Source organism: Podarcis cretensis (assembly GCF_951804945.1).
Source record: "Podarcis cretensis genome assembly, chromosome: 6".
Taxonomy (NCBI): Eukaryota; Metazoa; Chordata; class Lepidosauria; order Squamata; family Lacertidae; genus Podarcis; species Podarcis cretensis.
The window spans coordinates 22083382-22098827 of record NC_137175.1 but is presented as its reverse complement, the minus strand read 5'-3'; the positions used below and the strand labels follow the sequence as shown (position 1 = coordinate 22098827).

The window sequence follows — 15446 nt, the reverse complement described above, 5'->3', positions numbered from 1 at the left end:
GGAAGGTAAACGGCGTTTCTGTGTGCTGCTCTGGTTCGCCAGAAGCGGCTTAGTCATGCTGGCCACATGACCTGGAAGCTGTGCGCCGGCTCCCTCGGCCAATAAAGCGAGATGAGTGTGCAACCCCAGAGTCGGTCACGACTGGACCTAATGATCAGGGGTACCTTTACCTTTACCTTATACTGTATGTGTAGGCACCCCTCCACTTATGTGTGTTCTACTCTTGTGCAACCATGTATACATGCTGTGCTGGGGAATGAAATGAAAAATGAAAGAATGAGTAAGCAGGCAAATAAATAAAATAAAATCTTACCAGGGAATGGCGGGAGGGAGCTGGAGACTCCTTGTGGCTCATGAGCCCAAAGAGGACGCCAGTGAGAGCGGAGGAAGCCCCAAAGAGATCTGAGGCACAGTGGTGCTTTGTTTAGACTGCTCAGAATCCCTGTCTTAACAGCTGATGTGTGGGGTAGGGCAACAGCATCAGCTGCTTCCTCGCTCATCCTCCAGTCTCTAGCTGACCCCAGAGCTTCAGCTCTGCTTGAAGAGATAGTTGGAGAGCATGGAAAACATGATTTCACTTATGTGCATGGGGGACCTGCAGAAATGGGGAGATGGATGTATGTATCAAGGGGGAAAGCCTTGATCTAGTCCATTGTCTAAATCCACACCCTTACCACCTGACTAACAGAATGGGAGAAAATAGAATGACTGACAAGAAGTTTGGGGCTGGGAGCAATAGGTTATTGCTGGTAAAAATAGCAGTACTTGGTTATCACAGTTTTGTTCATCTTGGATGAGCACTCAATGAGTGATGAGCTTGAGAAAGACACATCAGCTTTCCAAGAGCTTGCAGCTTTCTCAAATTTATTTAATTCAGTACAAAATGCTGCTTAGTCACTTCCTGGTAGAGTTCCCCAGAAGTGTGTACTGGATTGATAAAGGCCTAAGAGATGCTTACTTGCAGCTCATAGCATCTGAGGGCACCCAGAAGGAAGTAACCAAGAGCTGCAAACTAATTTACTTTGTGGGTACCAGAAAGCCGACTTCGACCAGAGATACGGAACGCGCTCGTAACATAGTATTTATCTTATGAATGAAACTGTTTACAGTTCTTATGTGATTTCTTGCTACAGCCCAGGAGGCAAGTTTGTAGTTCATTCTGCATTGTCACCACACATTCTTTGATGTCTATTTCTATTCAGCTCAGATTCCTGATAATTTTACCAACAGCAACATCATAGAGTTCCTTGATGGACTTCACTGTTTGTTTACTTTAAGCACTGTTCATTTATTGTTCAGTTATGCTTCTTGTTTTAACCATTGTCAAACTTTTTGATAGATGAAGTTTATAATATGATCACATATGCCTATATTTAGAGGTAGATGAGGTACGGCTTTCCCCTTAAAACCCTCCAGTGATGGTTCTTCCTCAGTAGTGGATTTTGTTTGTTTGTTTGTTTGTTTTAGTTAGTTTTTACTTTTAAAGATTTCAGCCTTCAAATTACCCAGTTCAGCTACTTGGCAAATGTGAATTCCTGGAAACCTTTTTAGAATATTGATGTTATATCAGTGTATTCCAATTCTGTAGTAAAGAGGCTGGTTTTAGCAATAAGCCACATATTTTAGTCCACAGATAATTTTCACATTTGAATATTTTTACGAACACTTAGATAGATGCCAATTTTGGTAACTTGTTTCTTTTTAATATTCATTGCTTCTAAAGCTCATTTTTGTCACCTAATTATGAAGATATACTTCCAATATCTGCTGCAGTGAAGACCGGTGGAAATATTCCATCTCCCTGCTTACTCCTTTGTTATAGTTTTTCTGGTTGGGTTCATGTTTCCAATATTCTCTTTATTCAAGACCCCCAGTTTTAAAAAGAAACCTGTTTTTTGGTGGGGGTTTTTTAAACATTTTCTTTGACTCTGCCAGTCACCCATGATTTCATCCTTTTGGACTTGCTTGTGTGTCCCTGTCCTTCCTTAGGTGTTTTATATGCAATATTTAAAACCCATTACAGTGGTTTCAAATAATGACCACATTTTCTGAAGTAGAGCCATCTACAAAATTCACTCTGTAGAATCTGTTCTACGTTCCAGGAATTCCAGCTTGCAGGCTTACGTAGCTGCACTGGTAAGTTGAATCAAACCACCACTTAAATTGCCCACAATTCTCTGGAGCAACATCAGGTTGAGCATTCCAGGGCACTGTAGGGAATGTAATCAGTTGCTTTGTACAGGGGACCTATCAGCACTGTTGGGCTCCTGACAGCTGCTTGAGGATGCTGATGCCTGCCCTGTCCTGAAAGGAAATATGCCTGGCCTGGATTTCCTTCAGTTTTCCACTAGCCATATAAGTCTGATTTGAAAGTCTGATGCATTGTTTTGAGAGGTTGAAATTGAGATTACAGTTGCGGATATGTTGATGATAGATCCTGTATTCTACTATATGTGACCAGTGGTGCAAAGTATGAGATCTTGATTTTTATTTTTTAAGAACTTTCAAAAAAAATTGTTGATTCTCAATCTCCCCTTACTCTATTCCACTCAGATTCTATTAAGGGGGATAGATTTGGAGCCCTTTGGGTGCAGGGCCTGGAATGCTCTCACCAGTATAATGCTACCTACCCACTAAGCAGAGATGGTTGGGGGTGGACATTTTATTTTTATTTACTGCACTCAGGTTGATACTCTGCAATTTGCAGCAATGTATGTTCTCTTGGGGTGGGAGAACATACCTTCCATCATCCGAAGACCTGAGCAAGGAATTCTGCTAGCACAACAGGGCTTTCCCCCCTATCCTTCCCTGTGCCTTCTGAAATTGGCTTGGGGCCAGCAGGAGAACCCCCAGAATAGCATGCTGGGAGAGAAGAGAGGGGATCATTCCATCTGGCAAGCTGCAATGCTAATGCAGATGGAATGTTGGTAATAGTGTGACATTGAATTCCACCCTTAGTTTCTCTGACAGTGATTGCCAGGTTCTTTGAAGTACAAGGCTGCTGTGCCTTTAATAGTCACATAACTGGGAATTAAATTTTTCCCACCTCTATAGCATATGAGGAGAAAAGTGCTGCCATATAGGATTAATTGGGAAATGATTTGTTTGTTCACATGGTTAGAATAAATTATGATTCTGCCATAAGAATTTCCACAATAGTACTTCAGATTTTGAAAATATATTTTCATTCTTTCCACCCTGACTAGTGGGGGTTTCTTACAGAGAAAGCTTTACAAAGGTGTGTAATTAGGAGGCAGTTGAGTCTTAATGCTTATCTTTACGTGACCATATTGCCAATCACTCCTCTAATTGGTAATGTGAGTTCATCTGAATACAGCTACTGTCAATGTTGTCAACTGAGTGGTTAAACTTGCATGCAAATGCATATGCAACTGGTTGATATGAAAAGGCCCTAGTTAAATTTCTTAAGAAATTATCTGCCTGTACAAAGCTCTTCACCTGACTACTAGTAATTATCTATAAGTAGTCTGAGTAGAAGTATCAATTTTGAAATTCTGAATTCTGGATAGTACTATAATGTGTGCTTCTACATATGAATGCCTCATAAATATTTCCCAAGAGCAATTTATTTTTCTAATTAGCTGGAAGAGGCTCACTTTTTTTTTTTTACACATTGCTTCAAGCAGTTTTGAATAAATCAATTCAAACACACAGCTGTTGTTCAAAACTTCACTTAAGTTGCTGTAATTCTGAATAGCTTATTAGGAATGCTTCCTAACTAGTCGATTTAATAATACCATTTACAACCTGGTCATAAAATAAATTAAACCAGTCTCTAAACTTAATGGATAAAATAGAGAAAGGGAAATTGTCAGGGTCTCTGCTTGTTTTGATAATAGACACTGCAATATCCATGGCTTATTCAGAATATAACTTATACTAAGAAATTACTCTTGTCAATTTTCTGAAACATACCATTTAGGAGGATAAAATAATATAAATGTTAAAAAGAGGAGCAGATTTTTTAAATAGCTTCAACAATGTTATTGGGCAGGGTGTGAAGGCCCATGTTTTAGCAACCTTGCTGATGCTAAGCAGATCTGGTCAATGCCTGGATAGGAGACCACTTGGTAACCTTAGGTATACCATCATGAGCAGTAGAAAATATGCCCAGCCAGAATTATTTACCTTCACGTCATAGGTTTGTGTGGATGTCTTTAATAAAATGTGTGTTTTAAAGGGCCCAGATATAGATGTGTATTTTCAAAATGCTCAGAGTGCTGAGACTATGACAGACACAATTGCAGAACCTGGACTTCTTTCTGTGCTGGTGAACAGGATCAACAAGCTGCTTCTGCTAGGTAGAATATGAGCTGCAGAAAGTTGCCTGTAATCTCAAGCAAAGTCCTCCACTTTTGTAAATCAAGGGGGGTTGTCCTTGGCCAAAGTAATAGAAGTGGTCAGATAACTGGTCTGAGAACCTTATGCTGGCGGGGGGCAGGGTGGGAGATGAGCTGAATTATGTGCAGGGTTGCTAGGCCTTCAGCAGCTGCAGAAGATTCTCAGATTCTCAGCCTATACAGGTTGAAGCTAGTTGGAAAATTTATTGTACTGCTCCACTGTTGTCATCTCCTTCTTTATTTTAAAGTAACAGAGGTAACCAGAATAACCATTCCTGCCTATTTTCTCCATGCATGAGCAGCCTGGATGTGAGGGTGGTAGCTGAGTAGCCTTTTATTTGAAGCAGGGTTTGCCTTGACCTCTTGATGTGGTTCGAAAATTTGTCATCAACCCCAACCCAAATTCTTAAGAATGTAAATAAAATAGTCAACAAATATCAATATATAATCAACATTTATTTATCATAAATCATTACTAGGAATAATAAAATATAAAAGACAAGGAAGTAAAACAAGTGAAAATAAAAGTAGTCATTGACTAAATTATTGGAATATCTCATATTGTTGTTGTTTAGTCGTGTCCGACTCTTCGTGACCCCATGGACCAGAGCACGCTAGGCACTCCTGTCTTCCACTGCCTCCCGCAGTTTGGTCAAATTCATGCTGGTAGCTTCGAGAACACTATCCAACCATCTTGTCCTCTGTCGTCCCCTTCTCCTTGTGTCCTCCATGTTTCCCAACATCAGGTTCTTTTCCAGAGAGTCTTCTCTTCTCATGAGGTGGCCAAAGTATTGGAGCCTAAGCTTTAGGGTCTGTCCTTCGAGTGAGCACTCAGGGCTGATTTACTTAATATCTCATATTAAGCTTTACTGAAAATGAAGTTGGGGAACACAATGATACTTACATGAAGTTTTAAAATTTTCTTTGACAGAACGTGACACACAATGCCTACTGATCCTGATGCCTGCCATTGAAAAATCATCTGTGCATGTTTGAGTTTTAAGGACATGTAAGTGAAAATATTTTAAAAGTAAATTTTAGAGATTGTTACTTATTTTCCTTAAGTTTCCATTATAAACATAGATTCTGGGCGCACTCTAGCCAAAGTCCCATCGATAGGAGATGCACCAATATGCTTGAAAGTTTCTCACTGAAATCAATAAGATTTAACTTACATGGACTGTGTCCTATGTTAGTAAAATGTTAATCTTTTGATTACATTTCAGCAGCAGTTTTGCTAAACGAGGACAGAAATAAAAAAGTTTTTAACAGCTCTTGGGTGGGGCTTGATTTTTTCTTTTTCTTAAAGTTGTGCACTGTTGTATAGTTCTAATAAGTCTTTAACAAATAAAATTATATTGTAAACCACCATATGATCTTCAGATGAAGGGCAGTATAGACATTAATTAATTAATTAATTAATTAATTAATTAAATGTATGATGAGAGGAAAAGTGTTGCAAACCAAAAACTCGCTCCTAATTTTAACATATTTGTTGAGACCACAAGGAGCATCCTGTTATTGCAATTGTAATATGTGATATATTCCTTAAAGACTATAGGCACAGCTAATTAAAGTTAATAAATAATAGTGGCAATAATATAAACAAGCCCTGAAAAAAGTTCTAGGGCCAATCATAAATGTAAATAAAGATTAGAATAATATTTGGACATTCCTAAAATACATTGTTTTCTACTATTTGACTGTTTGCTGGGAAAAACGCTTCTCAGCTATTGAACCTTAGCTTTGAGAACCCAGGGTTTTTTCTTAGTTGCAGGGTTTGGCCAGCTGCTTCTTAATCTCTTCAGGTGGCAAAAGCCCCTCTCAATTCCATGTCTTTCCTCTGAGAAGCCCATGATGTCATTCCATGCTTGTGTCCCTCAAACAAACCTAGAAATTAGAAGCTGAGAATCTTTTTTATGTGGGTTATAGATGCAACATGTTGCCCTTCAGTTGGAGTATTAATTAATATTAGTGTTAAAGGACAAGTCCCAAAACAGTATCTCCTATGCAGAGATTGTATTTGACCTTAAAGAATCCAGGAACATTTAAAGAGCTCTTGCAAGCATAGCAAACCACTTGAGCAAGACAATGACACAGTACAAATAGGCCTGTGTATCTGATTGTATCAGATGCAGCAAGAAGAGCTAGAAATATTGCACCTGTATTGTGCCTCTTCTGGAAGTCACTCCTGATACAACTGCTGAGTGCAACTACTTAAGCGCTGTGATATGGTCTGACATTGGGTTGTTTTGTGTTCAGAATATCACCAGTGAAGACTGTTGTTTAAATAGCAAGCTTTTAAAGTAACTCATATTAACAAGGTATCAGGAAAAGAAGTGTGGCACTTTGTTTTACTAGTTAGTGGCCTTTCTCTGACATCAGATAATAAGTGTTTTAATTCCCCATATATGATCAAAAATAAGAAATTTAACTATGTATGTATTACTTTTTAACTGCAGTGAATGGGTGGTATGTTGTCTGGTTTCATGTGCACAATCTGTGCAGTCCTTGTAATTATTTTTCTAGCTTTGCAGTTTCAAAATCTGTGCTTCAGCTTAGCTGCTTTGGCTGAGAGTTGGCTCTAAATAGTAAGTTCCTTTACAGATTGCAAGAAAACCTGTCTTTATCTGGGTTGACCTCTTGATAATCATCAGCCCGATTAGTAATACCATTGGCACAAACTACATAAGAGGAGGCTTTCTGGCTCTGATCAAATGTCCATTTAGTTCAGCATTCTGTTTCGCTCAGTTGGGGACATGAAGGCAATAGCCCTTTCCCATTGCTGTTCCACAGCATATTTCCTCAGATCCTGGACATGTTGTCATGGATATAGTATTCTACAATAAGGGTTCATATATAGTAATAGTCAAGTACCAAATGTGAACAAATATTCTGTTGTATGCAAGAACCATATATATTAAATGGAATAAACAATGTGACTCATAAGACCATTAGATTCATAAGACCATGAATAGTATATGCATAATGGTACACTGGTTATTACAAGTGAGTGTTTTCCCAACATGCCCCAGTGATCTTGAGTCCTTGGGGGAAAATAGTTTCAACAAACTTCTTAGGGGAAAGTGTTCCAATTCTTCATATGCATCAATGGCCAAAAAAATTAAAATATATAGTGTTTTCACATTTTGGGTCTTTCTCATGCTTGGGCATGATATAGTGCCTTTAACAGCAAACTCAACTAGTAAGTGGTGACACAATTGTAGTCAAAACCGAGAGAGGGTGTGTGATTGGCATACACAGGAGTGCTTATGCTCCTAAGAGCTGTCTGGGTGGAGAACGCCTGCAGCTTCCCCGCCATGGCACTCTCTACCACCTTCCACCCAAAGGTAACTGGCTGGCAGCTGTTCTGCTCCAAAGCTTCCCAGTAGGTGGGTTGCTTACTGGGAAGGGCATTTTGGCAGGCTGCTCGCTCAGGAGCCTGGGAGATGCTTCACTCCAGTATTGCCTATAAGGTTTTTTTATGGTTTCAGTTTGGTTCACTTTGCAGTAAAAGGAAAAAGGCCTGCCTAAGGAATATTGGTCACCTCAATGGAAGCGATGTCACAAGTCATAGCTTTGGGAAATGTAATCCAGTCAATGCAATCCAAGTATAATTACTGTCTCCTCCCTCAGGAAATGTGACCATTGTTCAAGACTAAAATCTAATCAGACTAGTGAAAGAGTGAAGAATGCCGCTTTATATCTGCAAAAGAAAAAGACCCACCCCATCTTGCCATGTGCTTCAGAGCTATATTAAGCAAGGCTGGTCAGGAATGGCACCTCCCTGATCCAATCAATTTTTGAATTTGCTTTGAAGCTTTTGTCCAAAAAGGTACAAAAGCTGAGGTCCTGATCCCACTACTTCTTCTGATTGCTCAGTTCCACTCTCCTTGAAATCGCTTGCTGAAAATCCCTTAAACGGAGGTCTAACTCCATTATCCTCCTCCGCTTTTCCCTCACTAACACTGGTTCCTGCACCTCTGGATGGTCACTTGCTGCTTCAAGTGCAGCTGCTTCAGAAGTCCTTTTCAGGAATTTACTTCAGTTCCTTCTTCTCTGGATCCCTGCTTGCTGAATCAGAGATCTTGGTTCCAACTGCTCAGAGGTCCTTTTCAGGCCTCCTGCCTACCTCCCTGTCTCACCTTTTCCTGCCTTACCTGGAAGATTCAACACACACACTAGTCCTCTTTCTTCAGGATTGTCAACAGTGTTGGAAAGGTAAAATTTGTTTGCTTTTCTGTCTTCTGGAGGTCCTTCCCCTATAAATTGTAGCCTCCACATCTGCTTCCCCTTCCTATGTTTTTAGATCTATTTTTAACATCCTACCTTGGAGTGTCTGCATGCCTGGGTCCTCACCAATTCAGCTGTGCATTGCTGAGACCTAGTCTTCAAGGTACGCCTAGAGAGGAAGAGCAGGCTAGTGTGGCTTTCTAAGCAGCTCTGAACACCTCTTCTCCCCTTCTCTTATACCTTCTGTGTTTGTTTGCTTTGTGTGTTTGTGTGCGCTAGTTTAGTCATGGTTAGAATTAACTAATTCTCACATACCTAAGAAAATGCACTTAGCGATCCCCACTGTCAGAGTAGATATGCATTGTTGCTGAGCCCCACTGAAATGGAAATGTGTAGATTTTCTTTCTTTTTCTGTCCAATAAGGATCCCCATAACCTGTGTAAATTACTGGGTAAATCTGCCAAGATGCACTATTGCCACTGACTAAATGCCTGGAACGTGTGTATGTGAAACACATGTCTTCCAAGGAGGCTTGCTAACAAGGTCAACATGATACAAATGTAGTGCTGGATCCAACATGGTGCTCCTGTAGGTGTTTGTTAATTATGCCAACTGCTTCCCCACCTCACCCTCCTACCTCTTAGTAAGCAACAGCTCTCCACCAGACTCCGCACCACCCAATGAACTTTTTTATGGAGCTCTGTGGAAAAAGCACTTCTTTTTCTGGGAGAGCAAGGAGTCTTCAATGGGGGCTTCTTTACTCAACCCCACAGCATCTTTCTGGAAGGCATGCTGGCTTGGGAGATGGAGAGTAGAATGACACTGTCCCCCTGGCTGGGCTCACCAAATAGCAAATAAATCTTAGCTGGACATGCTCAACTTTAGCTTGCCTTGTTTTCTATTTCAGTGAGCAGCTAAGCTAGAACCTGCTGACTTCAGAACCCAGCCCTGTAACTTGCCTAGTAATAGAGGAGAGTTATTCCTTGCTCATGTGCAGAGTGTTGTTCTGTCTTATCTCTCTAATGAGTAGCTACAGATCAGGCTCCCAGAGGGTAATGGGTGGTTGCACACGTGGATCTGTCACCTCCCAATAGTCCAGAGCCTGCTGTTTGAGGTGGTTGCCTCTCATGCATCATCAGTGGGCTGGGTCAGGCCTGGAGGGGCACCATATTGGCAATGGCTAAACTAGCCATTGTTTGTTGCCCTCCACAAACAGGCAACAGAAATTCATGTTATTTATTTATTTATTTATTTTTGTATCTGTAAGCCCCCTCCCCAGCTGTTCAGTGGTTAATCCCTGGATCAGTACCATCTAAAGTCTACACAGTAAGTTAAACCTACGGTATTCCTTTTTGAGACAGGTACTTAGGCCAGCATTTTTCAACCCTGGGTCCCCCAGATGTTGCCAAACTATAACTCCCATCATTCCTGACTGATACTCCTGCTGGCTAGGGATGGTGGGAGTTGTAGCCCAACAACATCCTAGCACTGTTTTGGCTGGAACTTTTGTTAACAGCTTTGACAGCTATCACACTGCTTAATAAATACGAGAGCATTGTGCTCTGGAATGATTCTAAAGAAGTTTTTTGTTTAGTGAAGTTCTTTGAAAATTGGTAACAAATGGAAATAACAATTTCATATTATTGGGAAATACTGGAACACTTAGAGAGGACAACAGCAAACTTTTCTTAATCTGTATGCAGAGTACTTGATATACTATTACTCTGTAGAGACGCATTCAAGAGTGCTGTTGTTGGCATACATCAGTCTCTGGAGACATTGGAGGAGTGCACCTTTTGGGGGTAGAGTCAAACTGGGAACTATGGGAAGGTTATCCAGCTTTGGGAGAGAGACATGCTTTGTTGCAACTGGGGAAAATGAACGAGTCCAGTTGTGCTGCTGTATATGCACCATGGTGTCTCTTCTCTGTGCTCTTCCCAGTGGCCATTCCTCCTCTGGTCACTGCTATGGATGCACAACCTCATTGTCTTTTGCAGCTGGCGCATTGAAAATCCTGTTGACTGTTGATCTCTGAGCTCTAAAACCGCATTGTGACTTGGCTTGTCAGTGAGTGACTGTACTTTCAGTAAAAACAATTTCAAGCAATTGCAGAAAAACATAGGAACTATAGTTACTATGCTCTCACATCAGATTGATCAGCATTGCTGCTATATTTTAATAGGTGGTATTTGCATTAATAATTGGCTCAATTGTGAAGGTCTCTTGTTGCGTAAAAATCGCTATCACTAAGCATATTCACTGTAGGACCCTAAGCAGCAAGAGCGCAGCCCCTCTGGGCTTCCTTGCAAATTGGCTGCGGTATTGCATTGCTTTCTATATTGCAGAAGCAATAATATTATGGAGAAATGATGGAGGTCTGCGTAGGGTATATTAGAACACTGTTGCTAGGGAAATAGACTTACCAGCTAGTCTCATTTTAAGGCAGTGTCCCTTGTTTCAGAGCTACTCCATTTCCTTACAAGATGCTATTTACTTCAGAATACAACTACAGTGGTAATAAAAGAAGTGCTAAAATATAGCTGTTAATGATAATCTTTTAACTGAAGTTCTAATTGCTATTTTAAACAATATTAAAGAATTGTATGTATCCAGCCCTGAACAGACCTTGTGGTGAAGGCTTTGCTATAAATTCAAATAATAAGTAAATAAGATAGCCCCTTAAAAAAAACCAAGCAAACCCTGTTTTGACAACTTTGTGGATACTGTTATGTATTGAGGTATAGCCGCAAGAAATAATGGATATCTGTAAGTTGAGTGAACAATACAAGTTTTTAAAATACAGTATTCAGTATAATTTTTCCCTAGTGCAACAAGATACTTTTGGGTATAATTTATCAAAGCTGAAAGAGGTTTTTTTTTTAATCAAACCTTATTTATACACAGACACGCAACTCTCCTTTTAATATTACTTCATCTCCAAATTAGTTACAAAACAGCTTGACTTTTGAAGGCATTGTACAGTTTGTTTTAAGTACAGCAACTTTTTTTCTGGGTTTCTGTCTTGTCTGCTGTACCCCTACCCTTCCTGAGCTTCTCTCCAACTCTTTATCTTGTTTTATTTACTTCCTGTCTCTTTCTGTGGCAGTTTCTAGTGCCACAAAACTGTGTGTCTGTTTAGGAATGCAGTTGCTATGAGAGCAGAGGCAACCAAATACTGTAATCTGCATGCAGTATCTACACAATACTACTTCGGGGTTTGGAACTCCCCCCCCCAAAAAAAAAAAAAAAAATCATACAAACCACATAACTGTTGAAAGCAGCTGTCTGAATGAGTCTGCACTGTGCCTTTTGCATGACAGAGCAGAGCTTGGTCTTGCTTTCTCTGTTAAAAAGCTTCCCTTTTGTGTGTGTGATGATTTTGTTGTCCTTTAAATGCCAGGTCCAAGTGTTTGATACTACCCTGCCATCTTGTGGCAAGCATGCAACTCACAATTTGTTTTTCTCTGGGTTTTCCTATTGTCATGCAAATTTATTCTTTTTTAAAAAACTTTATTTTTCTTGGGGCATGCATTGTACACGAAAAATGATGACTCTCCCAATACAATAGGTGGAAACTGTCTTCCACAATGACATGGGTGTCTGCAATTTCTAAATTTAAAAAAAGAAGTTGAAGAAATAGTTGTTCTTTATGATAGCTGCCTTCTAGTTATGACATGAAAAACAGCCATTTAGTAGAAATTTAGTTTAGCTAACTCTTAATCTAACAAAATAAGAGAATTCCTTCCAGTAGCACCTTAAAGACCAACTAAGTTAGTTCTAGGTATGAGCTTTCGTGTGCATGCACACTTCTTCAGATACACAGTGTGTATCTGAAGAAGTGTGCATGCACACTGTCAGAGCTGCCTCTAGGTCCCAGCTCACAGAGGACCAACGCTAGGCTGTAGTAATGTACAAAAGTCTTTATTGAAGTTCAGTTTCCATTTCAAAGCCACAGCATGCAGCCCTACGTCTTAAACCCTAGATCGGCGAAGTCCCGTCTGAGTCCCCTCCCCTATGACACCAGTTTAAGATCCTAGCCCTGCTCCACCTTTTACGCTGCTCTCTCCTCCTCTGGGTCCTCCTGCCCGCTGGGGCATTGCCCTTTCTGGACTCTTCCGACGCTGAGTCGCTTAGCTCCTCCCCCTCCCTCCGGCGGGCTTTAGGACCCGGTTCCCAATCCTCATTCTCTGCTGTCCCGCGCTCCTGTACATTTGAACTTGCCTCTCGCGCCAGCCCAGTGACCTTTCTCCTAACCGTTACACTACTTCGGTCACTGCTTCCCTCTTCCGGGACACTGGCCGGATCTGACCTCTCCTCCGTTGTCCGACTTTCTGATGGAGGCGTGGTCAGCCCTGCCTTATTTTCTCTCCCTGGTGGGGAATGCACTGGCCCCGATCCTTGGGATTCTTCCCCCCCACTCTGCTCTGGTGGGGAAGCTGGTCCTGATTTCCAGCTACTGCTCTGGGAGTCCCTGCTGCCCCCTTGCTCCTGGGGCGTTCCCCTTGGGAACCCCCTACCCCTGGCCACTGGCGCCCCCTTCTGTGAATCTTCCGATTCGCTGGATAGGCTCATGGAATCCCTCGGTCCACTGTCCTCTTCTCCTACGCTCCCCTCGGATTCTTCCCCTTCGCTCTCCATCTCCTCTCTTCCCTGTGCCTCTGCTCCTGAGCCCCTGACACACACGAAAGCTCATACCTAGAACTAACTTAGTTGGTCTTTAAGGTGCTACTGGAAGGAATTTTCTTATTTTGTCTTGACTATGGCAGACCAACACGGCTACCTATCTGTATCTTAATCTAACATTAACTGGTGTCCTGTAGTTTGTGATGTGCAACTGCTTCCATAGAATCATAAAATCATAGAACTGTAAAGTTGGAAGATAGCCTGAGGATCATCTAGTCCAACTTCCTGCAATGCAGGAATCGCAACCAAAGCATCCATGACAGATGATAATCCAATCTCTGCTTTAAAACCCCCAAGGAAGGAGAGTCCACCATTTTCCAAGGGAGTTGGTTCCACTGTCAAACAGCTCCTACTGCCACAAAGTTTTTCCTGATGTTTAGTCAGAATCTCTTTTCTTGTAACTTGAAGCCATTGGTTTAAGTCCTGCCCTCTGGAGCAGGAGGAAACAAGCCAGCTCCATCTTCTATTTGACAGCCTTTTCAATATTTGAAGATGGCTGTTGTCTCCTTTCAGTCTCCTCTTTTCCTGGCTAAACATACCCATCTCTCTCAAGAGTTCCTCACAAGCCTTGTTTGGCAGACTCTTGATCATCTTGTCTGCCCTTGTCTGCACACGTTCCAGCATGTCCATATCATTTTAAAATTGTGGCACCCAGAACTGCACATAATACTCCAGGTGTGTTCTGACCACGACAGAATAGAGCAGTACTATTACTTCCCTTGACTGGGATACTATACCTCTTTTAAGCAAGATATTTAAGTTCTGCCATGTATCTAGAAAAAAACAACCCTCCAAATAATTAATGCAGGCTTTACAACAATGTTTTGACTGGCAACCTTGATAATCTTTGGAAATATTGGGGCCCCAAAAGTGGCAAGATAACCCCTTTTCTTTAGAAAAACTAAGGTCTGCCAAAATTATTGCTTTTAGGAAAAAGAGTATTATAAATGAATGTAGCTAAACTTTCATGGATAAAGTTCTCCTGTGGCCAATATGCTAAAATTTCAGCACAATTCTATCTGATTTGTCTCATGATCTGTCACTTTAATATTCCACTCCCAGTTAATAATGTTTTATTAGAAAGGACTCCTTTTAAATATTTAAATCAACCTGTATCTTAAACCATAATAATCTCTGAGGCATCAGGTTGAATACAGACACAACAGAATTCATAGCTATTATTGGTGATGGAGTGCCCCCACTGCAAACTCATATACTCTTTTCTCTTGAGCCATCTGAATTATTTTATACATTTTTTATATTTTAAGTATGCTAAGTCTGTGCATGCTTTCTACATGGTGTATCTTCCTTCTTAATTTGGATGTTACAACATCTGGATGATATGGTTTCATATGGGAAGGAGGCCATGCCTGTTGCGGATTTGGAGGAGGCTAAAACAAATGGGAGTGAAAAACGTATTTCATGCTGTAGACTGTAGTGGTCATTACACTGCTGCAGTTGCAATGCAATTTTTGCCTTAAAGGTTAGAAATGTAGTTTTTACATAAACAAGTAAGCACGCAGATATCTAGTATTATTTCATCAGCTTTTAAAAAAGATAGTTGGCAGCCTACTTTAAGATTGAATTGTACAAGTGATTTTCAAACTTTTTTTCCTTCAGGGAACATATTTGGTATAAACATGTCTGCAATGCCAAGTATCTTAACACAGAGCCCTGTATGTTGCTGAGGATTTGGGGTGTGTGCACAGTTCACAAAGGCCTGGTCTGTTTGGGCTCACTGTTGCCTATCATGATCTAAGAGTAGACAGTATAACAGCAGTGGCCAAATGGAACGTCCCAGCTCTTCCCTGTGTATTTCCACGAACTCCTCCTGCCCTTTGCTTTAGTAAGTAAGCTTGGAGGAAAGCCTTCAATTGACCCTGCCTTTGGTAACTAATTTTGGAGTGTCCATCCCAACTTGCTGATGCCCCACAACCTCTGTAATTTGACGGGGGCACTACAGTGGCCTTTGAATATAGCTTCTGCTTTGAACCTACCAAGCACTACATCCAAAATGACAGAACATCCAGGTGGCTCTTAGGCACCTTCTCATTACTCAGTGGCAAGGTGGTGGGGAGGGCATCCTAAAAGCAGCACCTGCCGGGCAAATGGCAGTGCTATTCTTGGACAGTCTGTTCAGCCAACCAGTTGGTATGTGACACAATCCTT

At 41.0% G+C, this 15446-nt stretch overlaps 1 protein-coding gene across 9 annotated transcripts in view; it reads left to right on the top strand.

Moving 5' to 3' along the window:
- NCOA3 (nuclear receptor coactivator 3) overlaps nucleotides 1-15446 on the top strand; it is a 99050-nt gene that overhangs the window by 54921 nt on the left and 28683 nt on the right. For 5 of the 9 annotated variants that reach the window (XM_079978880.1, XM_079978883.1, XM_079978881.1 and 2 more), the window contains one exon: nucleotides 5293-5370. The exons of 2 other annotated variants lie outside the window; for them this stretch is intronic. The gene's annotated coding sequence lies outside the window, so the exon portion shown is untranslated. Of the gene's footprint in view, nucleotides 1-5292; nucleotides 5371-8566; nucleotides 8583-8670; nucleotides 8758-15446 lie in introns of those variants that run through there. 2 more of the 9 variants (XM_079978888.1, XM_079978886.1) reach the window with 2 other exon arrangements.